Source organism: Amblyomma americanum, chromosome 1 (genome assembly GCF_052857255.1).
Source record: "Amblyomma americanum isolate KBUSLIRL-KWMA chromosome 1, ASM5285725v1, whole genome shotgun sequence".
Classification (NCBI taxonomy): Eukaryota; Metazoa; Arthropoda; class Arachnida; order Ixodida; family Ixodidae; genus Amblyomma; species Amblyomma americanum.
In genome coordinates, this window is record NC_135497.1 from 259,784,940 (window position 1) to 259,800,849 (window position 15,910).

The 15,910-nt window shown below is 48.8% G+C and overlaps 1 pseudogene; it reads left to right on the top strand.

Moving 5' to 3' along the window:
- The first annotated feature begins 14,369 nt into the window (after positions 1–14,369).
- On the top strand, positions 14,370–15,668 carry LOC144117115 (uncharacterized; annotated as a pseudogene).
- Positions 15,669–15,910: the final 242 nt, after the last annotated feature.

The window sequence follows — 15,910 nt, forward strand, 5'->3', positions numbered from 1 at the left end:
AGCCGTGCTGTATGCATGTGAGAACGGCCTCGAAATAACACGTGCTCAAGAGTCCAAGCGGGCTTCTCGCTCGAGTAACCATCAGTACCGCAGGTAGAGCGGAGTGCGCTTGGGGGTCTTCTTGCCGGATGTGCTGCTTTTCCTTTCGCAGTGCAGTTCTTTGTACGTGGTGGATAATGCACACGAAAACACGCCCACATGCACCCTCTCAAGCACAGCACGGCATAGTTCATTTATTAAAGGTATGCATTCGATTCCTGCGCGCTCTCGCACATGGGCTAGAGAATGCATATCCTAGATAACGTATTTCTACTGTATAACACTATAGGCACAGAGAAAGAAATTAGTGCTATTCGCCGGGCAGTAACGCTGATGAATCTGGTTTGCAGCGACTACGCAACTGTGTGTTTGCGTACGCAGCGTTGCAAGGTTTCGTTCTGGGCAACGACGCAGACTGACGGAAACCAATAGCGAACATGAGACGTCATCGTTTGATTTTTCATACCATGTGCACCAGAACTGCACGCTGCTCTATAATAATAATAATAATAATAATAATAATAATAATAATAATAATAATAATAATAATAATAATAATAATAATAATAATAATAATAATAATAAATCTTTTATTCCACATAACGTGTACAGGGCAATGAAACGGGCCTGTCAAAGCCTCTAGTGGCTTGAGGGACTTGGCCCGGCAAATTGGGCAGACGGACGTGCAATGTAAACATAAAATATGAACATAATATCAACGGAATACTAACACGAAATGGATAGTGACCAAGGTGCAAAAGGTTAGGAAAAGTAACATGAACAAGTAACGAAAATAAACTGCAAGGAACCTAAGTTAAGACAGCAGTAGTTTAACAATTCGTGACTGATCATGAACATTTTTCAGACATATAGGAACCGTGTTACAATGAGTGAACCATGATTTATAGCACTTTTTTTGATGCTGCGGAAAACACTTCCTCTGGCAAGTCATTAAAAATTTGGGGAACATAAACACAGCGCCTGGCTTCCCCATACCTTGTTGATGGGCGCGGCACCTTAAAACGAATGGAACTGCGCAGGTGTCGGGAAGCTGTATTTCGTGTTTTGAAATTGCTGTCCCAGAAATGTCGTACCACTACACTCTGTAGAAAGAGTGTTCGAAAGCATGGAAGACCAAGTGCTGTGAAAATATTATCAGACACAGAGAAGGGGGTGTTATAGGCTATGTTTCTTAGTATGTTTCTTAATAAAGTGTCAACTCTGTTTTGCCATCTTGCGGAGCAAAAAGCAAAACCAGTAATCCCATATCGGAGAGTGCTGTACACAAGAGCATGCGAAATATTTTTTTTTATGTGAAAAGGAACAATGGATTTTATATGGAAAAACAACCAGGCCGCGCTCCGAAGCTTATCACAGACATGTGATGGCTAGCTGTGCCAAGACATATCACTGTCGAAGAAGTCTCCCAAGTATTTTACCGAATTCACATAGGCGACCGGCACGCACCTACAGGGAAAACAGCCGTGAACATGTAGAAAAACCGGCGCATCCATAGCTGTTAGTTTTAACGGGGATCTGAAGCAAACGAGTTTTGTTTTAATCGGGTTAACCTCCAAGCAGTTATTAGTGAACCAAGTCATTGTTTTCTGTATATTATTCTGGAGATTAGTAATGGCCATGTTGTAAGAAAAGTGCTTGGAAAGCAAAACAGTGTCGTCGGCGTATTGAAATATTAGACCTTTGGAAATAACCTGAGACAAGTCATTAACGAAAAAATTGAACAGAAGAGGTGATGATATGGAGCCCTGTGGAACCCCGGCCTTCAATGGAAGTTGACTACTGTGACATTCCTTGTGTGCTACGAGGTACATTCCTTGTGTGTGCATCGAGTTGGGGCTTAAGGCCGCCCCTCTTTTCCAGCTGCATACCTTTGCAGAAAGCAGGACGCCGGCACACGCGGAAACCGAGAGCCCCCGAGTACATACGGGGAACGAAAATTGTCGCTTGACGCACGGACCCCCCCCCCCCCCTTTCGACGTGGGCTATCGCCGGGAAGGCACCCACAGCTTCCCGCCGTGCCTCGTGAACAAAAGCGCATTCCCAGGAGGGCCGTGACGGACACCTGTCATGGCGGACAGGCAAGACTCGCCAAGAATGTGGGAAGACAGGGGCGACCCTTAATCTGGTTTCCCGGAGCGACAGACGAACCCCTTCATGCCATTTAGCTGTGTCCCGCCGTCGGTAGCCCGGCAGCATCGTGGGCCCTTTCGCCCCCTCCTCTGTTGCTGACGGGCGACGCGGACCGATGGTGGGTGGCGGTATGCATGCATGGGGCAAGGATTAGCTCCGATGGGAGAGCCTGTGGATACTCTCACTTGAGAGAGAGTTGTGGCGTTTTTGTTTATTTAGTTTGTGTTGTTAACAAGACTCTGGGTTCGAGGCTAAGCCCAACCCAAGGGGTTGTCCCCATCTCGCATGTTATTTTTGATTGGAGAATTGATGCTTTGGGCGGGCCACTGAAAATGACCGCCCTTAGTCCTTTGTTAATCAAGTGCTTAAAAGCGCATGTAAACGGATGCAGTCCAGTCTGAGCTGGGGCTCCATGCTTAGCATGTAATGTGATGCTACTTAGGCACTAACCTGCCCGGTCGATGAGTAAAGTAGTGCAAAGTTTGTTCTTTTGTAAATTCAGTTCTGCTTTTTCCAGTTTAACTCTCTGTATATGTATGTTGTAAAATTATGCTCTGCTGTCATCATCTACAAGCTCGCCTCCTGTTCATCTTCCAAGCCGAACGACACTAGAGGAAGGGTTTGTGAACCATCCTCGAAGAAACGGACGACTATTGAAATTCTACTGCATACACGCTCAGGACGACATCGTTCGCGAAGAGGGCCTTCAGCGCCGAAGCCCGACGGCGTGCAGCTTCTGCCAGCAACCGCTCGAGCCCAACTCCGGAGCCACTCCATCGCCCCCATGAAGTCGTCGGCACGTAAGCTCGGACGCCCCAGCCTCTGATGTATAATCTTAACCATGTGTAATTATTGAATATACCTGTTTGTTTAAACTGAGCCATACGGTGTCTCTTTGCCTCTCCGTCCCGTGTGGACCTGCGCATTATGGGGGTCATCACACTGGTGTCAGAAGTGGGGTCTCAAAAGCAAATGTCCTCCGAATGCTGCGACATTCATGACTTCAAAATTGTAATCAAAAGGGAATCACGGGACTGATTGTGGGACTTTTACCCCCATTTGAGAGGCTTGAGGCACCGGAGGGCTTGAAAAAAAAATGTCTTTATCTGAGGGAGCTCCCACTCCACAGCCGTCGCTCGGAGCAAGCATGCTGGCATTAGGAAGCGTCATTCCGACGTTTACGGGAGATAAGACAGGGGTTCCAATCTGCGATTTCTTTTCCATGCTAGAAGAGATTGGGAAAATGGGGGGATGGTCCGATGCTCAAATGCTGGGAATGGCGAGGTGTAAGATGGCAGGAGCTGCTCATGATTTTGCATGGCGAGACGAAAAAGTAAAATCCACAAAATCATTTGCGGAATTTAAGAAGCTCGCGTTAGAGCATTTTGACACTGAACCACGTCACGTGCGAGTACAGAGGTTCCGTGACGCCGGACAGATGGTAGGGGAGGACGTGCGAACGTTTGCGTCGCGGCTTCAGCGCTTAGCGCGCGATACGTTAAGCAGGGAGGAGGAAGGAGACCAGCTTAAGAAGAAATACGCGGAGGATATACTTAAAGAGGAAATGACCGCTTTGTTCGTGGCTGGTCTGCAAGACCCCGTGCGCCGGTTCGTGCTCTCGCGCAAGCCGAGCAATTTCGACCAAGCCGTGGAGGCCGCATTGGATGAGGAACAAAATGAGGCGTTAACGACAGCCGCAGCGAGAGTACGCGTCATAGAGAGAGCGGTGCTCAACCCTGAGGTTGCTCTCTTGACAGAGCGGTTAGATCGCTTAGAACAGCTGCTATCTCAGCAGATAGAATGCCAGGTTGAAGCGCGCGCTCAACAGCGCCCATTCGCTGGAAACCGGAGACCGCCACAAAGCTACAGGCGCGGTATGCGAGATTTTGAAGAAATCGTATGCTTCGCTTGCCAGGGTCGCGGACACATCGCCAGGTTCTGCCAAAACGTGCGCCGTGGGGAGCCACAAAGAGAAGCAGGCGAGACACGCCCTAAGCAAGCCTACAGCGGGGCTCCAGATACCGAGACAAAAAACTAGTTAGTCCTCCCCAGCCTGAGGAGCGTGGGGAGGGAGCAGTAGATGATGAGGTGGTGGTAGTTTGTGTGGCCGACGAGGCATGCCCTGTTGTGCGTTGCAAGTTAAATGGTTGTTGTATGGAATTGTTGATAGATACGGGGTCAAAGGTGACATTGCTTAAGGAGAGCAGTTTTAACACGCTTCGAAGGAAGGGGGACCGCGAGGTGTTGGAAGCGTCTGGTGGTATGGCAACCAAATTTGTAGGCATAACGGGGGATCCTCTTGGCATAAGTGGACTCTACCGGTTACACTTCTCTCTCGGCGGAATTGCATTGGAGCACCCCTGCTACGTATGCCCGGACACGGTGTCTCTGCCAAACGGAGTGTCAGGTATATTAGGGCAGGATTTTTTGAGAAAAGGGAAGGTAGTAGTCTCATTCTCTGAGGAAGAGGTTAATGCGGGCGGCTCAAAAGTTCCGTTTTTGAACAGGAGAGGGGCTGAGATTCGCATTACCGATATTGACACCCGTCAAACAGTGGGATCATTGGAGAAGGTATATTCGCGGGTTGCCGTCCGGCTGGTCGAGGAGGCGGTCGTCCTTCCTTGGTCGGAGCACATTTTGTACGCGTTTGTGCCTTCAGATGTAGAGAGCGGCGCCGTGGGAGTGCTTGAGCCGGTCGACTCTCTCAGCAATGGCCTGAAGGAAGCCGCGTGCCTCGTGACAGTTAATGACGCCCACAGAGTGCCCCTACGGGTGGTTAACTGTAGCCAGCAGCCACGGAGCCTTCCCAAGAACAAAACATTGGCTTTCTTCACCTCTGCGATAGAGCAACGTGAGCCCACCGATACGGTACTCGCAACTGTAGAGCATGCTAGTCCTTCGGCTGCTCCAAAGGTGTCGTTCGATCTTTCTCACGTAAAATCCAGGGAGAGGGAGGCTCTGGCTGGTTTGCTGAACGACTACTCGGAGGTATTCGCCGCGTCCAACCTGGATTTGGGCTGCTGTGGCGTTATAAAGCACAGGATAGAAACCGGCACTTCATCGCCCGTTTACCAGCGTGCGTACAGGATTCCTTACTCCCAACGTGAGGAGATGGAGCGGCAGGTGCAGGACCTGATTGATCGCGGCATTGTCGAACACTCAAAGTCACCCTGGGGAGCACCAGCACTATTGGTGGAAAAGCCAGATGGCTCGTATCGATTGGTAGTGGACTACTGCAAACTAAATGCCGTAACTCGCATCGATCCATACCCCATCCCCAATATACAGGAGACGCTTTCTCAGCTGGGCTCTGCCAGGTACTTCACGGTAGTGGACATGGCGGCGGGATTCTGGCAGATAGCAATGGATCCGGCAGATGCCGAGAAAACGGCATTCAACACGCCCTCAGGGCACTATGAATGGAAAAGAATGCCGATGGGTCTGGCCAACAGCCCTGCTGTCTGGCAGAGAACCGCTGATGTTATCCTGGCAGGTCTTCTGGGGAGGCTGTGCTTCGTGTATATGGATGACATTATCATATACAGTGACAGTTTTGATAACCATTTGCGCGATATTGAGCAGGTTTTGGTGCGACTAAGAGCAGCGGGTCTCAAGCTGAAGCCCTCTAAGTGCCAATTCCTCAAAAACGAGGTGAAATACCTCGGGCACGTTGTTTCAGCTGACGGCGTGCGACCGGACCCTGAGAAACTAAGGTGTGTCTCGGATTTTCCATCCCCGACTAGCGTCCGCCAGGTCCGGCAGTTTCTCGGCCTGATCGGTTACTACCGAAGGCACATAGAGGAGTTCGCCAAGCTCGCTAAGCCGCTCACCGCCTTAACAGCCAAAAATGTCGCCTTTCGCTGGGACGAAAACGCGGAGAATGCTTTTGGGGCCCTGAAAAGGAAGCTAATGAGTGCACCGCTGTTGCGCCACCCGGATTTTAGTTTGCCCTTCGTTATGGCCACAGATGCGTCAAAGTTCGCAGTTGGTGCCGTGCTATCTCAGGTTATCGAGGGCAAAGAACATCCCGTTGCTTTTGCTAGCCGACAGCTGAGCCCCACAGAGCAAAAGTACGGAGCTACGGAAAGGGAGTGCCTCGCCGTTGTCTGGGCAGTAAAGCACTTCAGATGCTACCTTTACGGCCGCAAATTCAAGCTAGTCACAGACTGCCATCCTCTGAAATGGGTGATGAGTGTCAGGGACCCTAGCTCGCGACTCGCTAGATGGAATCTACACCTGCAGGAATACTGCTTTGAAGTTGAGCACAAGTCAGGAAAGACACATCTGAATGCTGATGCACTCAGCCGCACAGCTGCCGTGGCAGCTATAGATGAGTTTGTCCCCGTAGTCGACCCCGCCGAATTACGCACAGAGCAGTGCAAAGATCCTGACCTGAAGCGAATAATCGAAAGCTTAGAGGGCGCACCGTCTCACCCCGAACAGCTAGGTTATTTCATTGACAAAGACGGCACCCTGTGTCGGCGCACGAGGCCAACCAGGAAAGGGAGATTAGAGAAAACCGCTTGGGAGAGAGTCGTCATACCTCGGTCGTGGACAGAAAGGGTTCTTCGCGCGTTTCACGATGCGCCATGCGCCGGTCATTTTGGCGTAGCGAAGACACGCAGGCGTGTGGAGCGTTTGTACTTTTGGAGTGGCATGCGACAGGAGTTTAGAGACTACTGTGCGAAGTGTCATTCCTGTCTCGAAAGAAAAACACCCAAGGGACGAAGACCAGCTCCAATTCAGCCGTTCTCTGAGGTTTCGGCTCCCTTCGAGCGGACAGGTATGGACATAATGGGCCCATTGCCCACGACCACTTCCGGAAACAAGTACATTTTAGTATTTGTCGATCACCTTTCAAAATACGCGGAAGCGGTAGCACTCCCAGATCAGAAGGCAGACACGGTTGCAAGAGCATTTGTCGAACAGATCGTGCTCCGACATGGACCCCCGAGGCAACTCTTGACAGATCGGGGAACGAACTTCGTGTCGCAGCTAATGAGGAGAGTTTGCGAGCTGCTTAAGATCGCTAAGAAGCTGACAACACCGTACCATCCGGCTTGCAACGGCGCGGTGGAGCGACTGAACCAAACCGTGGCCGGGTTCCTGTCGCATTTTGTTTCGCGCGACCAGCGGGACTGGGACTTGTGCCTCCCGTATGCAATATTTGCCTACAATTCCGCAGCACACGAGAGCACGGGCGAATCGCCATTCTTTCTTCTCTACGGCCGAGACCCGGACCAGCCTAGTGAAGTGCCAGAGGGCCCCCGTCGTGTCCCATACGCTTCACTGGACGACTATAAGGTGGAGCTAGAATCGCGCTTGCAAGTGGCGAGGGACATCGCAAAGGAGGCCTTAAAGAAAGCGGCGAAGCGCAGGAAGGAGGTGCACGATCGCAGTGCTAGAGACGCGCCGTTTAATGTGGGGGACAGCGTGTACATTGAAAACTGCCAAAGGCAGATTGGGCTAGCTCGTAAGTTCCAGACGAAGTGGAGAGGACCGTGCGAGGTTGTCGAGAAGCTTTCTCCGGTAAACTTCAGAGTCCGAGACGTGAACTGGCGCTTGATAAGGATACACGCAAATCGCCTCAAGTCGGCACCGGTTCAGTATTCACGAAATGAGGAAAGGGAAAGCGCGGATTTTGATGGGGACAGAAGTGAAGCGGAGCGCGCAGATAGTTCGCAAGAAACGCCCTCTCCTGCATTTGTTCGGCAGGCGCCAGAGGTGACGGCCAGAATGCCACCGGATTTACTTCATGCATTGCTAGAAGAAGAAGCGCGCGAGGTTGCCGCGCAGATAACGCCAGGAGAGGCTCCTGCCACGAGCCCTCGCGAGTCCCAAAGCAGACAAAGGGTCACAGACTTACTTAGTATGACTCATGAAGGCCGATATCCGCTGCGAAATCGGAAAGCTAAGTCGGACTAATGGTGTAAACAGAGCGGAGTTGTGAACTGGTCAGAATTGTGTAATGCCGCAGCTCATTACATTGCTATATGCGTATGTGTTAAGTTATCGGAGTTAGTAGTTAAACCTTTCTGTCATTAAGTAACACCTTCACAGGAGAGCATGCGGAGCGCATGCAGAACCTGCCCTACTTCCTTTCGTTATCTATATTTTTGTCTGTGCCGTGATCGTGCTAGAAGTGGGAGCTCCTTTGTAACTGTGGTAAATTTATTTCGTCCAGTTTGGACTAGAAAGGAGAGGCTTGGGTGCTGAGTTTCATGTTTATCTGTAAAAGAAGATCAGTGCTGCCCCTGGAGACGCCAGTTATGACAGCGGAGGCATATGGTGTTGTGCAGTGGTGTTGAGTGCAGCGAAAAGTGTTTTGTCGGACGCACTGTGCGAGGCGATTCAGAAAGACAAGGGGAGCTGCAGGGACTCAAATGTTCGGAGAACATTCTTCTGGAGGGTGAGCGAGTGTGACATTCCTTGTGTGCTACGAGGTACATTCCTTGTGTGTGCATCGAGTTGGGGCTTAAGGCCGCCCCTCTTTTCCAGCTGCATACCTTTGCAGAAAGCAGGACGCCGGCACACGCGGAAACCGAGAGCCCCCGAGTACATACGGGGAACGAAAATTGTCGCTTGACGCACGGACCCCCCCCCCCCTTTCGACGTGGGCTATCGCCGGGAAGGCACCCACAGCTTCCCGCCGTGCCTCGTGAACAAAAGCGCATTCCCAGGAGGGCCGTGACGGACACCTGTCATGGCGGACAGGCAAGACTCGCCAAGAATGTGGGAAGACAGGGGCGACCCTTAATCTGGTTTCCCGGAGTGACAGACGAACCCCTTCATGCCATTTAGCTGTGTCCCGCCGTCGGTAGCCCGGCAGCATCGTGGGCCCTTTCGCCCCCCTCCTCTGTTGCTGACGGGCGACGCGGACCGATGGTGGGTGGCGGTATGCATGCATGGGGCAAGGATTAGCTCCGAAGGGAGAGCCTGTGGATACTCTCACTTGAGAGAGAGTTGTGGCGTTTTTGTTTATTTAGTTTGTGTTGTTAACAAGACTCTGGGTTCGAGGCTAAGCCCAACCCAAGAGGTTGTCCCCATCTCGCATGTTATTTTTGATTGGAGAATTGATGCTTTGGGCGGGCCACTGAAAATGACCGCCCTTAGTCCTTTGTTAATCAAGTGCTTAAAAGCGCATGTAAACGGATGCAGTCCAGTCTGAGCTGGGGCTCCATGCTTAGCATGTAATGTGATGCTACTTAGGCACTAACCTGCCCGGTCGATGAGTAAAGTAGTGCAAAGTTTGTTCTTTTGTAAATTCAGTTCTGCTTTTTCCAGTTTCACTCTCTGTATATGTATGTTGTAAAATTATGCTCTGCTGTCATCATCTACAAGCTCGCCTCCTGTTCATCTTCCAAGCCGAACGACACTAGAGGAAGGGTTTGTGAACCATCCTCGAAGAAACGGACGACTATTGAAATTCTACTGCATACACGCTCAGGACGACATCGTTCGCGAAGAGGGCCTTCAGCGCCGAAGCCCGACGGCGTGCAGCTTCTGCCAGCAACCGCTCGAGCCCAACTCCGGAGCCACTCCATCGCCCCCATGAAGTCGTCGGCACGTAAGCTCGGACGCCCCAGCCTCTGATGTATAATCTTAATCATGTGTAATTATTGAATATACCTGTTTGTTTAAACTGAGCCATACGGTGTCTCTTTGCCTCTCCGTCCCGTGTGGACCTGCGCATTATGGGGGTCATCACACTACTTACATTTGTCATCCCGTCTAAAACAACAACTTGTGAACGACCGGAAAGGTAATTCTTGAGCACATCGTAAAATGGACCTCTGAAGCCTATGGAGTATAGTTCTGCGAATAAAATACCGTGACGAACTGTTTCAAAAGCTTTACAAATGTCTAAAAATAAAGCAACACTAAACATATTTTGATCGAAAGCTGAAAAAAGTTCATCGGGGAACTCTTCCAGAAGAGCTACAGTACCACTACCGGGAACAAAACCAAACTGGCGGGTTGACAAAATGGAAAATTTTTCAACAAAGGATGACATGGATCTCAAAAGAAATTTCTCGATTATGTGGGAAAGTATAGGCAAGATCGAGATGGGTCGATAGTTTTTCATGTCGTCTTTTTGTCCTCCTTTAAATAGCGGTTTAACTAAAGCAGTTTTAAGGTCATCCGGGAAAAATGCTGCGCGCAGAAAACCATTCAGCATGAAAATCAGAACATCAGACAATGCCTCGAAGTTTCTTTGGAGCGAATTTGCTGACACGCCGTCAATACCAGGAGGTTTATTTCGCTTGAAGCTAAAGATTATATCACGCAGTTCTTGTTTTGTAATGCTGGCTAGAAAAGCGGACGCAGAGTTTGATTCTTTCAACGTGTATTGGTATGTCTGACTGGAAGATGCTTTCTCTGAGGCCAGTGCGAAAAAACGATTAAAACTATCTGCGACTTCGATGCAATCTCCCGGAAAGAAGGAAAGCGGGGACGTACTTGCAGAATTTTTGTCCCGAAGGTGGTTTATCAGTGACCACGTTTTAGCGGCATTTGTTGACGACTGGCGAAGTTCTTGAAAAAAGTACTGGCGCTTCGTGGACCTTAGCAGAGCGACCACCCTACTTCTTGCGGCTTTATACCCCAGCCGTAAGGCTTGATTTTTTGGTACCCGTTTACACCGTCTCCAAAGTATGTCTCTATGAAATGGCACGCATTGCGTCAGGGGTCAACCAGTTGTATTCTCTTCGGCGCTTTTTTATTACGACGCGTTTAGAATTGTTCTCAAACTTCCTTATTTGGTCGCAGAAGATACTATAGACCTTCTCCAGTGAATTAGACTCAGTTATTGCTAACCAGTTAAAATTGCTAATTAAGCCATATAAGAGTCTATGGTCAGCTATTGTAATATAGGTGAGGTTATTTGGAACAGTGTTTCGTGAAGCATTTGATAAAGGAAAAGATGGAGACGAACGACAAGCAACCAGACAGTGATCCGCGAAGCGCTGTAATATAACACAGGAGGCAAACGAGTAGTTAGGAGCACGTAAGACAATGTGGTCTATACATGAACTAGTTAGATGATCGTTGACCATTTCTTCACGGAGTAGGAACTGTGGTCGTATTTATTAAACCACATGAGGACAGGACAGACAAGTAATCGGAAACGGTGCCCATTGTAGGGCACAATGTATTTATGTCTAAGTCGCCCACTAAACATATTCCACGGAATTCCAGAGGTGCAATATTTCTTCGAGTTCTAGCAGAAATCGGGTGATACTAGAGCATGGCGGCCGATATACAGCCAACAAACTTAAACAGCGGGCGCCGCAAGTTATCTTCAACGCTAAACATTCCGCATGCGCGAAGTTCACGTCCATTGATGAAACATCAAATTTATCACTTACAAAGATGGCGATTCCACCACCTCGACGATGAGGCCTTGTCACAAAACGACTTTGATAGCCTGGCACTGAAGATGTACGCAAGCAAGCATCTGAAGTATTGATTTCTGTCAGCACGAATACATCAACGAATCCTATTCCTGACGTAGCGACGAGCTGGAATTCTTCCCAGTATTTGCGAAGGCTGAGAAATTGCCAGATGTATCGGTATGTATTCTGACCACAGTTGGTATCTTGGAGGTGGTTAAGTATTACTTCATGTTTCACATTATAAAAGGCTCATTTCAAATCCAAGGCCAGGACTACCTTGTCATTGTGAGGGAGTTCTTTGGGCTCTAATATGTCATGTTGAAGTTGTAGAAGGATGTCTTGTGCGGATTTCTGTGGTCAGAAACCAAACATAGTGTCTGCAAAAGTGTGATGCGCGAAGCGTTACCCACAGCTGACCGCCTTGCGGCGTGGGGCGTGGCGCCCTCCGCCTCATGTCCGCAATGCGGTCGTACTGAAACTCTGAACCATGCTGTTTTTGAATGCCCAGTCGCGCGCAATTTCTGGCGCTTGGTAGCGCGCATGTTGTAGTAGTAAGTGGATTTTTATTAAAATAATAGTAAAAAGGAAGGAAAAGATTTTTGCTAGCCCCGGCATCTGCCATCGATACTGAAGCACCTGAGCTGGGGCAGCGGAAATAAAGGATAGCAGGCAGAATGAAATGAAAGGGGTGAGGGGACAGGAAGAGAGGATAGGGGGAGAAGTAATATGTACAAACTATTTACACAAAAAGACATGTGTACAGGTTGTGCGCGTGATTAATTCATGTTGGAGGAATAAAAACACACGCGCACTGCACTATGTTGACTACAACTGGAGTGGGGCGTCCAGTTATTAATCGTTCAAGGTAGAACTCACGGAGCGTTCGGTCACTGCGTGTAACTACTTGGCGGAGAACAGACGCATGCTCCAGGTGCGCACGCGGTGGTAGAGTCGCAGTCGCGATTTCTTTGTTGAATTAATAATGTGTGTGGGTGATTATGCACTCTGGAAAAGGGGGGGACTTGCAGACTTGCGGGGACGCCCGCAGAAAGCAATGCTCTCTTTACTGTACCGCCTTAGAACTTTGATGCTGAAACACTTGAAAGAAGAACTCGTGTTGGGTGAGGAGGCCTTCCTCCTCCGCTGGTCAACAAGGTTCATTGCTGTTAGCGATAGAGGTGCGTCCACGCTCATCCTTCCGTATTAGGAAGTTTGGCGAGTGTTGCTCATCTTTCCCTTCCTTGTATTCCACTTAAGTTCATAATGAAGCTGATTTAAGCCAGCTCGTGTAGAAACCACGAATTGTTCAGTGAAATGTCATTCGCATATATGTGATGCCGGTACAATGATGGCTCATTGTGATGTTTTTTGGAAACCAGACAACTTGTGCAAACAGCCTTTAGCACTGTAGATATTTTCGGAAAAATTCTCTTAAAGGGACTGTGCAGTAAATTAATTGAGATTACGTAAAGCAGACGAGAAATGGGCATTTCATCACTCGTCACCCAACGCAAGAATTTTTAAGCAAACATCAATAACACCGAAGATATAGACGATTGAAAATTACGCTCCTCCTCTCTCCTATTAAATATGTCCTTCAAGCCCTGCAGAATCCTTCAATTAGGAACTGCTAATATCAAGATGGTGCATGGTACTTCAGAAACAATAGCGGCTACAATGACAAAGGTGAAGTAGGGTTGGAGTTACACGCAAATAAAAAAAAGGTTGGGGGTACGCAGTAACAAGCTGAAATGGTTTTAGACAGGACTCATAGTTAATTGCATTTGGAAGAGAAAGACAAGGTTTCATTTTGCAGTGTAAGCTTGCGTCTCTAGAATGCACAGAGGACGTTGCCTCACACTGCTTGGGCCTGTCGTTTGACCCCTCGTTCACCCCACGAAAAAAAAAGAAACTATTTGCGGAATCTTTCCCCCGCTTCAGGAAGGGAGGCGGAGGGGGTGATGGCCTCCCCATTGTCCGGTTCGCCGCGAGACGCGACGCACGATGGACAAGACGACAAAAGGAAGCGGGAAAAGCCGCCTTTCCGAAATTAACCGTGACTTACAGGTGCCTAGCTGTGTTTGGATCACGATGCAATAATACTGAGGTATTGACACTGCGCCCGCTGGAGCGTCCCGATTATGTTCGGCCGCGGCGGAGCGCGCCATGCAGTTCGGCTGCAAGCAGACAGATGGCGCCGATGTCAGCGGGCCCAGTTGAGCGGTTCTGGCGTCTTGCGATTACGCTGCCCAAGCTCAATTTTAGCTTTGGTTGCGTGAATTGAATTCAAAACACAAAAGAAATTCGTTGCTTGAAATGAAAATCAGTAGTGTGGCAGTCTTAAAATTTCGTTTACATGAAATCATCTTGCGCAAAGCGGTTTATGATATGGACTCGGTCGAGCAGCACTCGAAGTTCATTCACGTTTCGCTTCCTCTCTCAATTCATGTTTCATTCGATCTAATCATATATCTAAGCATAATAAACATAAGTGGGGGTCCCCGTGCCCTTTTACGCTCACAAGGGCAGAAAATTATTGCACCCGAAAGTTTTTGCTTGACGCTTATCGTTGCTTCTTCACTCTGTATGAAGACCGTTCAAACATTGTTTCGTTGAGTGGGCTAATTTTCAAGATGCAGAGCACTAGTATAGCGCGGCTATTTACGACTCGTTTTAGGTAAAAACTTTCTCACGCCGGAAATGTATCAGACGGGCTGAAAGGGCGCGTCAGATCGTGGCCCATAACCCAACACGAAAGCTTGAGAAAACAGCATTTTTATTCCGATGCAAATTATCATAGAACGGCCGAACAAGCGTTGTGTGCCGGGGTGCATCGGCAATTACGATACGGGCAGGAAGATAGAAGTGTTTTTTTTTCCAAAAGGCGACGACACTTTGAAGAAGTGGTTACGCGCCATTCCAAGGAACGACTTCGTGCCCACTTCGTACACTAAGGTAAGTAATGTTTATGGTATTGTTATGTGCTCCTGGTTGCTTTTACTTAATCAGCACGTTTATTGTGATACTTCCGAAGCTCAGATAGATTGATTGTGGCCACATTTCTTAGCTGCAAACACGCTTATAGACAAAGGGACTAGCATTAGGCTATATTAATAAGTGGATTCTGAGACGTTTATGAAACGTTTGTACGTTTGTGCAGGTTTGCGCCGATCATTTCGACGCTTCATGCATCGAGACGACGACATCGTGCACAGATCCAAGAACAGGAAATGTTCTTACAGTTTCATTGCCAGTACCGCGGTTGCGCCGTGGATCGGTGCCTATCGTATTTCCGAACAGCCCTTCGTACCTTTCAGCACCAGACAACAGCAAGAGAGAAGAACCTGACGCTAAGAGGAGCCGACTAGAAGCTTCCCAACTCGCCCGTGCGGTCAAAGGATCACTGGCGTCATATGAAGTGGAGCAGGAGAGAGACCAATTTTCGTCACTCGAAGAACTAAAGGCGCGCCTGCAAGTGGCCTCAGTGTCAGTGCAGTGGACTGTGATTCATAAAGAAAAGTGTACGATGTTTTTGAACATCACCAACGATCGTGAACCTTGGTTGAAGGCGTCATTGACACTGTTCGAAAAGCTCCAAGTCTCAGCCTGCTACCAAGGGATCCGCGATCAAGAATCTTGGTAGCGCTGTTGTACCAGACTCGGTTTGCAAAGTAAGCTCCTTGTTCGAAATTTTGAACAACCTGTGCATGCTGTCTGACGAGTCTGGCGAGCGTTGTAGTTCTCGTCACCTGTCGCTTGCAGCAAATTCCCTTCTAGACAAATCGGAAGCAAGCATTAATGAAAACAAGAAAGGGGCTGTGAAATTTTTAAAGGAACAGCTAACACTGCTCTCTGCAGAGCGTATTCAGTACAGCACACAGGTAATGGTGTTTGCATGCATTTTACACACAATATCGCCGCATGCCTACAAGTATTTGAGAAAAACAAGTACACTGGCCTTGCCCCATCCGAGCACTAGTAGGAAAGTGTGCTCATCTGTACAAATGTGCCCAGAAATTGATTCTTGTGATGCAACTTGTCTTCAGTATGTTCCCAGAGATTTACACATCTGCAGCGACATGAAAAGACAGTCACGTTGATACTTGAAGAAATTCATATCAAGCCTTGTTTTGATTATAAGGGGGAGGGGCAGCATATGTGGTGCCGCAGTGAATTCCAGCGAGGCAGCCACATCTGTACACGTGTTTATGATACAAAATCTGCTGAGCTCATTCAAGGAGGTAGCACACATTCTTCCGGTAAAAACCATACAGGGCGACCAACTTCATGCCATACTGAAGAAGGTGATCATACGCTTAGAAGAG